Raw genomic sequence first — 11,988 nt, 5'->3', positions numbered from 1 at the left:
TTTTTTTTAATCATTAATTATTTCCCCGTCAATTAAAAGCTTTTGGGGGAGACTATTTTTTACACATTTATTTTTACCACTTATTTGTTTAATTATATTCAACGTTTTATTAGTGTGGCCGTTGGTTTTTTCCAGCAACTTTGCATAATAAATTTTTTTAGAGTGTTTTTTTGTTTTTTCAAATAAGTTTTTATAGTTTTTGTATTATTTTTGTAATATTTAATATAAAGTTTTTGTTTTTTTTAGACGATTTTATTAGTCCCTTGGTCATCCAGGGGTTTAAAAGAGACTTGGATTTTATAACTATTTTTTTAACTCGAAATGCTATGTCATACTGTTTACAGAATTGCGCTAAAAATAGTTCATATGCATAATTGACTTCATGGGATTATAAAATAAGATTCATATCGATATTTTCCGATAAAAGGGTTCGAAAATACAATAAGGAGTTTTCATTGATCTGTCGCGTTAAAATTGTAGAGTTCGAGGGGTGATTATTTTGGGTAATGTTATCAGTAATTAAGAATATTGGAAAGTGATCTGTTAAATCAGTTTTGATTATGCCCGTTCCTAAACGACAGTTTTGAAAATTGTTAGTAACTATATTATCAAGTAATGACGATGTAGTCTTAGTTACTCTCGTTGACTTATTTATTGTTAGTATTAGGTTATATTGGGTTAGAGTATCTAAAAAGTATTGAACATTTTTATTTGAAGCAAAATTAAGCAAATTTAAGCTAAAATCACCAGCTAAGTAAACATGTTTTCGTATTTTTCTAGAACGTGTTTTTTACCAGCTAAGTAAACATGCTCCGTGTTTTTCTAGAACGAGCTTTTTTTTTATTGGATTGAAAAGGCTTGAATATTTGGTTAATGTCTGGGAGGTGCTTGGTTTTATTATTTAAAATACATTTAGATAATGTTGTTTAATTATTTACAAAAATAAAAGTTTTGTTCAAATTTTGAATATTAAATTCAAAATATCAAAATTTTGAAACTTTTACCTAAATTTTACTTCAAGAAAGTTTAAAGAAAAAATTCAAATCTGCAATCCAATGGTGAATACGAATGTAAAAAATATCTAGCTTACTCGAGTAACAACAAGAATAATAGACATAATAGCGATACACAAAAATGTCACATGTATTAAATATAAAGTAACTCATATGACTGTGAGTGATCATTTCCCAGTGGACACTTAAAAATGACGTCTTTTAAACTTCTTTTGAATGTTTTGGACGTCTATTTAACGTTTTTTGAAAGTTTTGGACGTCTTTTAAACGTTCAGAAGACGTATTTTTAGATCTTGCACTCACTGGGTTCTCTGTTACAGTTGCAATTAAAATGGATTGAAATGGATTAACATTAGAACCAGTATTTAACAGATCATTTCATAAGTTAAGTTATCAAGTCAGCAGTAGAGAGATTAAAATCCGTATTGATTCTCGAAGTGAATCGGTTGAAGTGTATTGATTCTCGAAGCGAATCGGTTGAAGGCTATTGATTCTCTAAGTGAAGATTCTTAGAATCAAGATAAGATATGAGAAATTTGTTTATTAAAAGATTAAAGACTTTGCTGATAATAGCAAAAGGTTGAACGATACTTAGAAGGACAAGAGCAATCTTCAGAGTTAAAGATTGGAACGACAAATGTTATTTTACAACTGGCAGAAAAACGAAATATGAAAATAGTTTAGAGAATAATAAAGAGGCTTCTGGACTAACAGCTATTTTTAAATTATTGATTTTTGAACTTTATCTCATCTAAAATATCGACTATTAAATATATCAACTTTATCTTATCTAAAATATCGACTTTTAAATATATCAACTTTATCTTATCTAAAATATCGACTTTTAAATATATCAACTTTATATTATCTAAAATATCGACTTTTAAATATATCAACTTTGAAAAGCGGCAATCTTGATTACCTTTTTAGAAAACGTAAACAAACTTAAACCAATCATTTTTTTCTGATAAAAAAAAACTAATCGAATCGTTACTCTTGACAAAAGAATCTTTTGGGCAGTTTATTTTTAAAAAATTATTAAAAAAATAAGTACTTATAATAAATTCTTATCACAGATGGGGAAAAGAAAGATCACTAAAATAAAAAAGTCGAACTACAATGTTAATTTAAACCCACGACGACCTTCTCAGAAGTCCGATTTCTGTTTTTCCTCAACATCAACTTCCAACAAATGGAACAGTTCTACGATAATATCATTATGTTATTACAGAAAAAAGTAAAAGGTTTAAGTCTACGCAAGAAAATTTTTCATGCAAAACAAAGAGTGGGAGTAGGGATATGGTTTTCCTTGACAAAGATTTCTGTTATGAAAATATGCAGATATGCTGCCCAAGAAAAATTGCTAATATATGGAAATATACTTTGGCTTTGGAAACTATATAATTTCTGAAGTACAAATTGTGCAAAAGTTTATTAAACTAAATAAGTTGTACATTTCAATGCAAAGAGTAAGATATATAGCCTGGAACACAGATACCAAAAAAAAATTAGATAAAGATATGCCAAGATCGAAGGCTGCAGTGATAGAAGATTGGGCATTTTTTCAAGATCAAAGAACATTGAGGAGACGTGTGATGAGTGAAAAGTATGACATTGATATGAAACAAAGAGTTGAAAGGAGAATTAAAAGGTATGAAAGAATGAGATTTTATGAAGAAAAATGCAGAGTTAATGAAAGTTTTAAATTGAATTGCAAAATTGATTTAGAAATGGATGAAGTGATCTCTCATGACTTAGATGAATCAGGTAAATTATATCCTTAATCTTTGATTCAAAAATTTTTAAGTAATTATTTTTACTAAAAGTTTAATTTAAACTTTTATTTATTAAGTCATTAACTAAGTCTGGCTGTTCGGAAATAACAATAGAGTTTGACAGAGACAAGCTTCTATTAGCTACAACACCTGTTAGTGTTAGATACGGAATTAGCATTCGCTCACAAACAATGTTTCTACGAGCTTTTGTTAAAGCTTTAGGGGGAAATGCTCATCATTTAAATATATCTAGAAGCTCAATAGTAAGAAGTTGATTCAAGAATATTGAAGATTTAGATAAATTTTTTTATATATTATTAATATTTATAATAAATTAAAAATAATGATTACAAAGAGAAAAAAATTTTTTTTTTCATTTAGGAGCCACCATCAGATCAAGCCATTATGAAGAAATGTTGGGAAAGAATTTGATCTTGCACTTTGACAATAAGTTAGTAAAAGAAATAGAGGAAAAGTTAAAAGTTACAGTTAAAAAGGAAAGGGTTGCTGTTACCAGTCCTGAATTCAATACAAAAGATGACCGCCTACTTGGAATTATAGCTGTAGAGAGCACTGAAGGAAAAGATCAAGCTATTATTATTCAAAACATATTAGAGTATTGCAAAGGCAATTCTAGGACTAAAAGTTTTCATAAACATTTGTGGTACTTTTCTCTAGCAGTAGTTGTTTTTTCACTAGTTGACTCTCGCTTGAAAATATTTGTAAAATATCAGATTTTGAAGTCATTAATTTCCTTTCTAGTTCCAGAGTTAGAAAAAATAAATATGGGAAAACCTAATCCTGTTTTAATCTTACCATACAGCAAGCTTTCAGAGCTTGTTACTGCTGATAGCTTGTTTATATTTATACGCCTAGGAATCGTGTACCAAGTCAAAGATTGGGCTCATTCTCATCCCAACTTCTCAAAAACTGAATCATATAGTCTTTTTGAAAATTTTCTTAAAGGGCTTATTGTAACTAACGACTGCGCTGAAACGAACATCGGATTAATAAATAATTTTTTTAAATATTTTCAAAAAGGAGAACAGCATCCAAATATACTATTAATAGCGAGAGAGGAGAGAAAAAAAGTAACAAAGAAACTCAAAACGAACTTTTGAAAATTTAAAGCTTTTTATATGATAAAATTTAATGAGATATATTTGTTAATAAAAGAATTATATTGTCAGTTAATGATAATAATGAGATATATTTATGAATAAAAGAACTATTCTGTCAGTTATTTAATTTTGTTTTTTTCTAGCTAAAAAAAAGGAAAACTTATGAATTTTGCAGTAAGCTCTTAAAATGATCTGAGTGCAATTTTTTAGAATGTATTTATCTTCTACCTATATATAGACAATGAATTTTGTGTACAAGAGAAGTTTGAAAAAAAAGGTTTTTCTACATATTTTTGGGACACCCTAATGTGCACATTTTCTGTCAATGTGCATATTTTCTGGACTTTTGTAAGACTGTAGCAAGAGTTTTGTGCGGACCGCAAGCTGTAGGAGAATTTAAGTGACAAAAACAACTGGAATAAAAAAAGCAGCGGAAGCATTTAGTTTAGATATCTAACTTTGAATCAATTTATCTCTTCGGGATAAAATGAATGGTGGTTATTAAATTAAAGAAATTATTTAGAAAAAAAGTTGTTTCCAAAAAGTTCTGTCCTATCTTTTGGAGAGGTAAGATCAGACTTATGTATGAAGTGTTAGACTTTCTTTTGTTAATGTTTGCAAGAGTTGTTCTTTTGAAAAATATGAAAGAAACGGTTGTGATTAGAAATAACAGTTGCATTAGAAGATGGCCTGACCTGAATCCGCCAAAAAGTAATAGAAGTTTCCATCTCGGCCTTAAACTAGGAAATCACACAGGTGAGCCAAAAAAAAAATTATTAAAAAAATATCATTTAGGTTTAAATCAAATCAAAACAAATATATTTCTTAATAAAAGCTCTTACATCAAGGATATTTACAAATAGTAGTGAATACTAATATTAAGTAAACACCTGTCAAATTCAATAATAATAAAAATAGTGATAATAACAATAGTAAATATAATATAGATATCAATAATAGTAGTAATTATCAAAAGTTATAGTATAATAGTATAACAATAAGAATATAACAACCAGAGACGTCCCGGGGCAAGGAATGGGTGACACAGGGGTGTAGCTTCCCTACGAATTATATTATTTGGCAAATTGGACACTGGAGTCGGCAAAATTGGATCAATGGTTTGCAGTTGGCAAATGTCTGCAAACGAAGAACTTTTTTTTTTTAATCGCCAAAAAAAATTTTTTTTGGTCTTAGTCGGCAAAAAAGAGATATATCACCCTTCCTCCCCTTTAAGATCTCTTCGAGACGACTCTGATAACAACAGCAATAATGACAGTAATAAAAATAGTTATTGTTATAACAACATTACGCTAGTAATGTTGTTATAATAATAATAATTACTATAATAATAATAACAATCTTAATATTAGTAATGATAGTTAAAAGTAGTAAATAACAGTAATGTAAATATTTATAAAAATAAAAAGTAGAAATAAGAAGTGAGGTCATTGGAAAAACCAAGTGAGATCATTCTGAAGAAAAAGTATGTGATGTTTTAGTAAGATCATAGAATCTTCTAAACCATTTAACAAAGAACAAGATAAAACTGTACAAGCCACAATTTAAGAAGTAAAAATAAGTGAATAGAATTGTATAAAAAAACAATCACAAAGTTACCTATCTGAGTAAAAGACTAAAATAAGAAAAAGTTTAAGCCTTAAATCCATCAGGATCAGTGGTACTAAATTCAAGCCATTTACTGCAATGAGCATTCAAGTCACAAATATAAAATATTAGCTGAAAAAAAGCTTAATTTTTTTTTATCAAAAATAACATTGAATCACAGTTATTGGAAAAAAAAGAGAGATAACACAGTTATTGGAGAAAAAAAAGTACAGTGGTTGAGTGAATAGGTGCTAAACGGAACCACATAAAAGAATAGTCCAGAGATTCGAATCTGATGTCTTTAGCTATTAGAATTATTGCTATTCAAAAGATAATATCCGTTAACACTAAGATCCAAAAATAAAACACCCAAATTTAAAACAGTTTTAAAAATAGCAAGAAGGTCAGTTAACTTTTACAAGAATTAAGATTCAAAGGATGAAAATTTATTTCAATGGCTACATATACTTGTAAAGAACAGATTAAATCAATTTGTTGTAAAGTTGGTTTTAGATCAATTAAAGGAAATAGATAAAATTGAAACTTTTTAAACCCATTGACTAAAATGATTTTTTCCCATTTCCTTGTGTCCCATGATTGCTGAATTTTTGCAATATGTTAAATTCCGTTTTTTGTTAAAAACCCTAATAAAAATACAAATTTGCGTCAAAAAATATGTGTTTCAGAAGTAAATAAACTATATATATTTTAATTAATCTTGTTTAAGCTTCTTTCTATTGTCCCTGGCTACCAGTATTAAACTTTGCTGCATATTATCTGATTTGCAGCCGCTCAGCTATAAACCTAAAGAGTAAGATTTTGTCACTATAATTATTTATTTATTATATTTTTTTATTTATATGTTTTTTATTATACTTATACATTTATTTTTTTAATATACTGGGCCTAGGTTTATGACAGGTTCTAGGTTGATTGAAACAAAATTCAGGTACTTCTCCTCCCAAAGAGAAAACAAAAAATTCGCATAGTTTCCGTTAATGACTTCTGGCAAAAGTTTTTGAGTCAAGGGCCTTTTTTCCAAACACCAACGCTTTTTTAGCAATTTCATTTACCTAACCAGGTTTATCATTTTTCCACATCTATCTTGACTAAACACCAATTTTTCAGGAGTTTGAAATACAGTCCTTTCCTTAGGCTCTTTGTCTTATATTCAGTCAAAGTCTCCATATAGTGTGAGATGTGTATTTCTAGGCTGATTTGTATTTTCTAGCCTAGATGTGTTTCTATTCTAGCCTAGATGAATTTCTAGCCTAGATGTGTTTCCATTCTAGCCTAGGTGTATAATGTCTTTTACAGAGAAAAAAAAGAAAGTGGAAAAAAAAGAATAAAGCTAAGGAAAACAGCTAGTCCAGAGTGTATTCCAGTATTGGATGCCGTAGTGTCACAGCAAGCAGTAAATATTTAATCTACAATCACTGAGTAATATTCTTATTTTACCAAAATAGAGTTTTTTAGATATTCTTCCATCTCTTTTATCCTCTTTCCATCAAAATAAACATATTGCTTTTTTGCTTTAAGAGTAGTTTTAATTTCTTGCCTAAGCTTATCTCCTAATATCTCAATCTTACTGAATCTCTTTCTATGGACTGTACTTCTTGATAGATTAATATTTTCTAAATTCACACAGCTTTATTGCAAATAGTAGCTACTAATGAAGTTTGTAGACGTATTCCTACTTTATATTGGGTAGAAGCTGCAGCAGTACAGTCAACCAGATCTTCTGCATTTATTCATATTACTACCTTAAATTTAGTAGAATAACTAAACCTATTAGGTACATCTTCATCATCGGAAGAATCTAAATTGAGTTTCAATTCAGAACCACGTCCAGATGAATGAAAAGAAGCCTCACTTTCATCGGATCTTACTGCATTCATTGAGATTATACCCTTACCTCTTACCTCTTCTATCCTCTTGAGTTAAATACTTTTATTATTAATTGAATTTTTTTATGCTTGATCGAGTTCTTCTGTAATAAACATGTTTAGCTCTCTTTTTTGATCTGGATAAAATATCCTCCTCTTTAGCATTTTCAGAAAAAAAACAATTCTGATTTACTTTTTGTTCAAAATTTCCAGTTAAATAATTTGAGATCATGCAGATTTATATACTTATTATGGAGCTTCAGTATCTTATCCTTGACACTTGATCCAGTGATGATAAAATCTTAAAACACATCTTTGCTCAGGGATTTTTGAAGAGCATTGCCTAATCTAATGTTGATTGATGCTTGAATCTAAATGATTAGATTAAATATGTATTGCATAAAACTTGCCATTTATCATTGTTTTATAGTTAATTTATATTAAAAAAATATTTTTTTGAACTAGGAGATTTTAAGAAACTTAATCTTTACATGAACTAATCTAATATTTACGATGGTTGCCAAATATTGTTGAAAGCTTACTGGTAGTGTACTTTAGGAGTTACAGCAGCCTCCTTGGATTCGTTGACACGCTGTACTTTATCTTCTAACCTTTTTTTTTTTTTTAAGTACAACCCATTTTAGTTAATACTTTTATTATTAGTTAATGCTATATCAAATTTAAAAAGTTATATTTTATTATACAATTCTCAAATAAATATATGTATATTGAAGATATGTATTACTATTACATAATTATATATGAAAAAATTAATTCATATACCATTAAAAAGACGGTTTCTTATTATTATTATAAGCAGTTAAAACAAAACAGTATACAGAAAACACAAAGATTGTTCAACTAGTCATTATTATCAACCCCCTCTGTGAATCAGACTTCAATGGACCTTCGGTACCAAATAGGCCAAATAGGCTGACTCTTATATAGTCTAAAAATATTGGCGTTCCAAATACTCAGGGGTAAGGGGCATTAAAACTGTAAAGTTATCGAGTTCGTATCTAAAAAAAAAGGTAAAAATTTTATTAAAAATGAAGAAATTGAGATTTTACATATAGCTAAAATTGACCTTAGAAAATTTTTAGCCATACATATAAACTCAGCAGACATAAGGAAATGTGAAAATCATGCGTGCCAAAAAATAGAAAAGAAAACTAACTAAAGTATAATGGGTGTCTTAAGAATTTACTTATACCTATTTAAAAAATTAAAGGAAAACAAACGATAAATACGCCATTAGGCTTTTAATAAAACTACATTTTAAGGTAAATGTAAAAGTCATTGTGAAAGATTTTAAAGTCATTGTAAAGTTTTGCAAGTCAATAAATGCATATACAGCTTTAACAATATTATTTTCCAATATTACTTTCAACTCGAGCGATTTACAAATGTTTTAGAATTTGAATGTAATTATAAAAACTTTAAAAAACAATAAATGTTGAGTTTACGGAAACAAAAGATTTATCAAATATTTCAAGCATGTTTTCGAAGCATTGGGAAGTCTTTGTATATTTTAAGCTGAATATTAGCTGAAATATTATACTTCATTTTATAACAGAGCAATTTCACTCTTCATTAGGGATTTTAGTGCTTTTGACAATCGACAAGAATTAGGTCAGTTTACCCTAGATATTTTAATAAATACTGACACTGTGATTCATGCGCAGACATATACGTATCAGCCGATTTGCAGCAACGGATTTTTTTATCAAAGTATTCGACTATTTTATCATAGCGTGCTTGGCGTATGTGTAAGATGTATTTTGTCGAGTTATTTGTTAAAATTTCATATGGATGTTTTATAAAATATAGATTAGTTAAACTTTATTTTTGTAGTTAGGGTAGAGCGGGGCATATCGGGACAGTGAGGCATAACAGGACAGTTATGCCTGAAGTCTTGTATCTCAGCTAAAAAGAAAAGAATTTTTCCAAAATTCCTTTTGATGAAATATTTTAAACTATTGTACTTCATAATTGTACTAAGTTCTCACCAAATCCAATACCGTGGACTGTTTCTATGGAAACTCTTTCCAAAATTTATTACCAAAAAAAATAAATATATAAAACATCTCTTTGGAACAATTCAGGAAAGAATCTAAGAGTCTCTTATTACAAAATGACTTTGATTTAAAATATCTCTTTTAAAATAAATACATAAATAATATAAATTATCTAAAAAAATAGTTATCGACACTACTTCCTTTTTGTTGCAGTTTTATTTTTATATAATTTTTTTCTGTTAAAAAACTTTTATACTTTTTTATTGTTGTTAATCTTTGATATATTGCGTTATATTTCAAAACTTTATTTAATTTATATTATTATTTATATTATATTATAATTTATATTATATTAATATTTATATTGTAACTAACGTGTGCGAAATTCTTTTTATGTACTTAGCTACTTTTCATTTTTGTATATAAACTGACGATTTTTTCAATGTAAATGAGGCTTGATGATAAGACAGTTTATGTCTTCTGCGAGCTCCAGCTCTCTTTTTATTAACATGATTTATTTCATTGTAAATTTTAATATACGGCAAATATTAATAATAATAAAAAAAAATTAAAAACCACGCGCATCCCTTACCACCCTCATGAGATCTCTAAGAATGTTGGAGCTAAATTAAAAACTGGGATAGGGTTTGGGATTTTTGGCTTTTATCCTGTTATATTGCAATATTGACTAGCATTACGTAGAGTGCAGGCGGTGTGATCTGTTACAAGGACACGCCCCTGACGAGTGGCGTTAGTGCAGGTCTCGGGCTCTCCGAAACGTCATTGGTGATCGCAGTGCATTCCTGAGGAGGGGGATCACCATTATCCACTACTTAATTCTGATTAGTTACCATGGCACCAACATTTTTTTTACCTCTTACACCCACGTGTTATAGTGCTTTGTGAGCTTTATATTATGAATTTGTTACATTAACGACATTTATATACTTTTATCTCACACAGGTGATTATCAGTTTTCAGTTTATTATCTAGAGTTTAGACCATAAATAGTAGCACATTTATTAGCCTATTTTTTCTTTTTATATTGCCCGTACTATCATTTTTGATCATTTTTCTTACTATTTTGTTATCTACATATTTTTTTTTTTTTTTTTTTTTTTTTTTTTTTTGGTGCGATAATTTTAGCCATGGTTGCCGTTCATAAACCAGCGGATCTATATTGACTTGTTTAGTCATAGACTAAACATTGTTTCGTCATTTGTTTAGGATGACTAGAGCGTGAGTTATTGTTCACCCTATCCCTGAGACCTAACATTTTATTCCTTCTGCAGGATAGTCTTTACATTTATTTATGATTCTCAATCAATGACATTATCTACAATCTACTTCTATTTTCACATCTCCCAGGTCTACGTAACTGGACGGCTCCGTTGGTCACTTTTTGCGACCATTGTGTCGCATAAACAAACAAATTAGTTGCTAGTTGAAATTTAAATTCGGTGCAGTCTATAATCATATCAGTTAGACCATGTCCAGTTTTGACAAATATTTCTGGCATTCTTTTTAATAAATATCCATAATCAGGATGAAGATCAACTTCATCAAACAGTGTTTCTGAAAATACTATCCATGTAACAAAAAGTCTATTAACTGTGCTTTTGGAGACTGATAACATATGTGCCTAACTTTTGGAGAAATTTTACTTTTATTTGTAAGGTTTTATTTTCATTTTCTAGTCTCTTGATTTTTATATTAGCTTCTTTAAGTTGTTGTTTTAATGATTTATAGTTTTTTAATGAACTAGATAACATGGAATTTAGCTGCAATTTTGAAGAACGACGTTTAAGTTTAGGAACATATTTTGAAATTATTCTTTTAGTAGGAGATTTCCGACATGAATGAACAATAATAGTAGGAGAATCTTGATGAATTAGGTTGTTAACAATATCTAATTTTTTTTTATACGAATTCAAATTTTTTTTTATCAAAAGGCGTTGGTTTTTTAAGTCGTTTATTTCGAATAAAACATTTATTATATTTATTTTTATGAATAATATACTGAGATGGTGGGACAACAATATCGGGTAATGGGTTTAAGTGTTCCCTTTTTCCTGAACTCCAGTGTTCAGGAGATCAGGAAAAAGGCCTTTAGTTTTTAAGATCTTTTGATATTGAATTTGAAGATTTTTATTTTTTGGTAGCGAATAATGCTTTATTTTAGTTCCATCTTCTTTTTTTGTATTAACGTTATTGTAGCATAAAGATGAAGAACAAAACCACTTCATAGTGTTAATTCTTTTTTAATACTATCTATTTTAATAAGAATTATTTAATATTATACTTGCAAAGTCATTTGCAAAAATCAAAACAACAAAAAAAGCTTTCAAAACAACCTAAACAAAGTCGCCATTTTGTTCATTTGTCCCCTACGGTAAAATCATACACTGAAACCGCGCTCTGTGAAAGCCCGTTTTTCTGGATAAAAAGTATGGCACACGATGTCTAAAAAGATAAGAAGAACTAAAGATCATGCTCCAAGAAGCTTGGGCTGATATCGACTCAGATACAACAAAGAAATTAGTTGAATCGATGCCATATTGATTTGCAGA

The sequence above is a fragment of the Hydra vulgaris genome, chromosome 12 (genome assembly GCF_038396675.1).
Source record: "Hydra vulgaris chromosome 12, alternate assembly HydraT2T_AEP".
Taxonomy (NCBI): Eukaryota; Metazoa; Cnidaria; class Hydrozoa; order Anthoathecata; family Hydridae; genus Hydra; species Hydra vulgaris.
Note: the sequence above shows the minus strand (reverse complement) of the source record.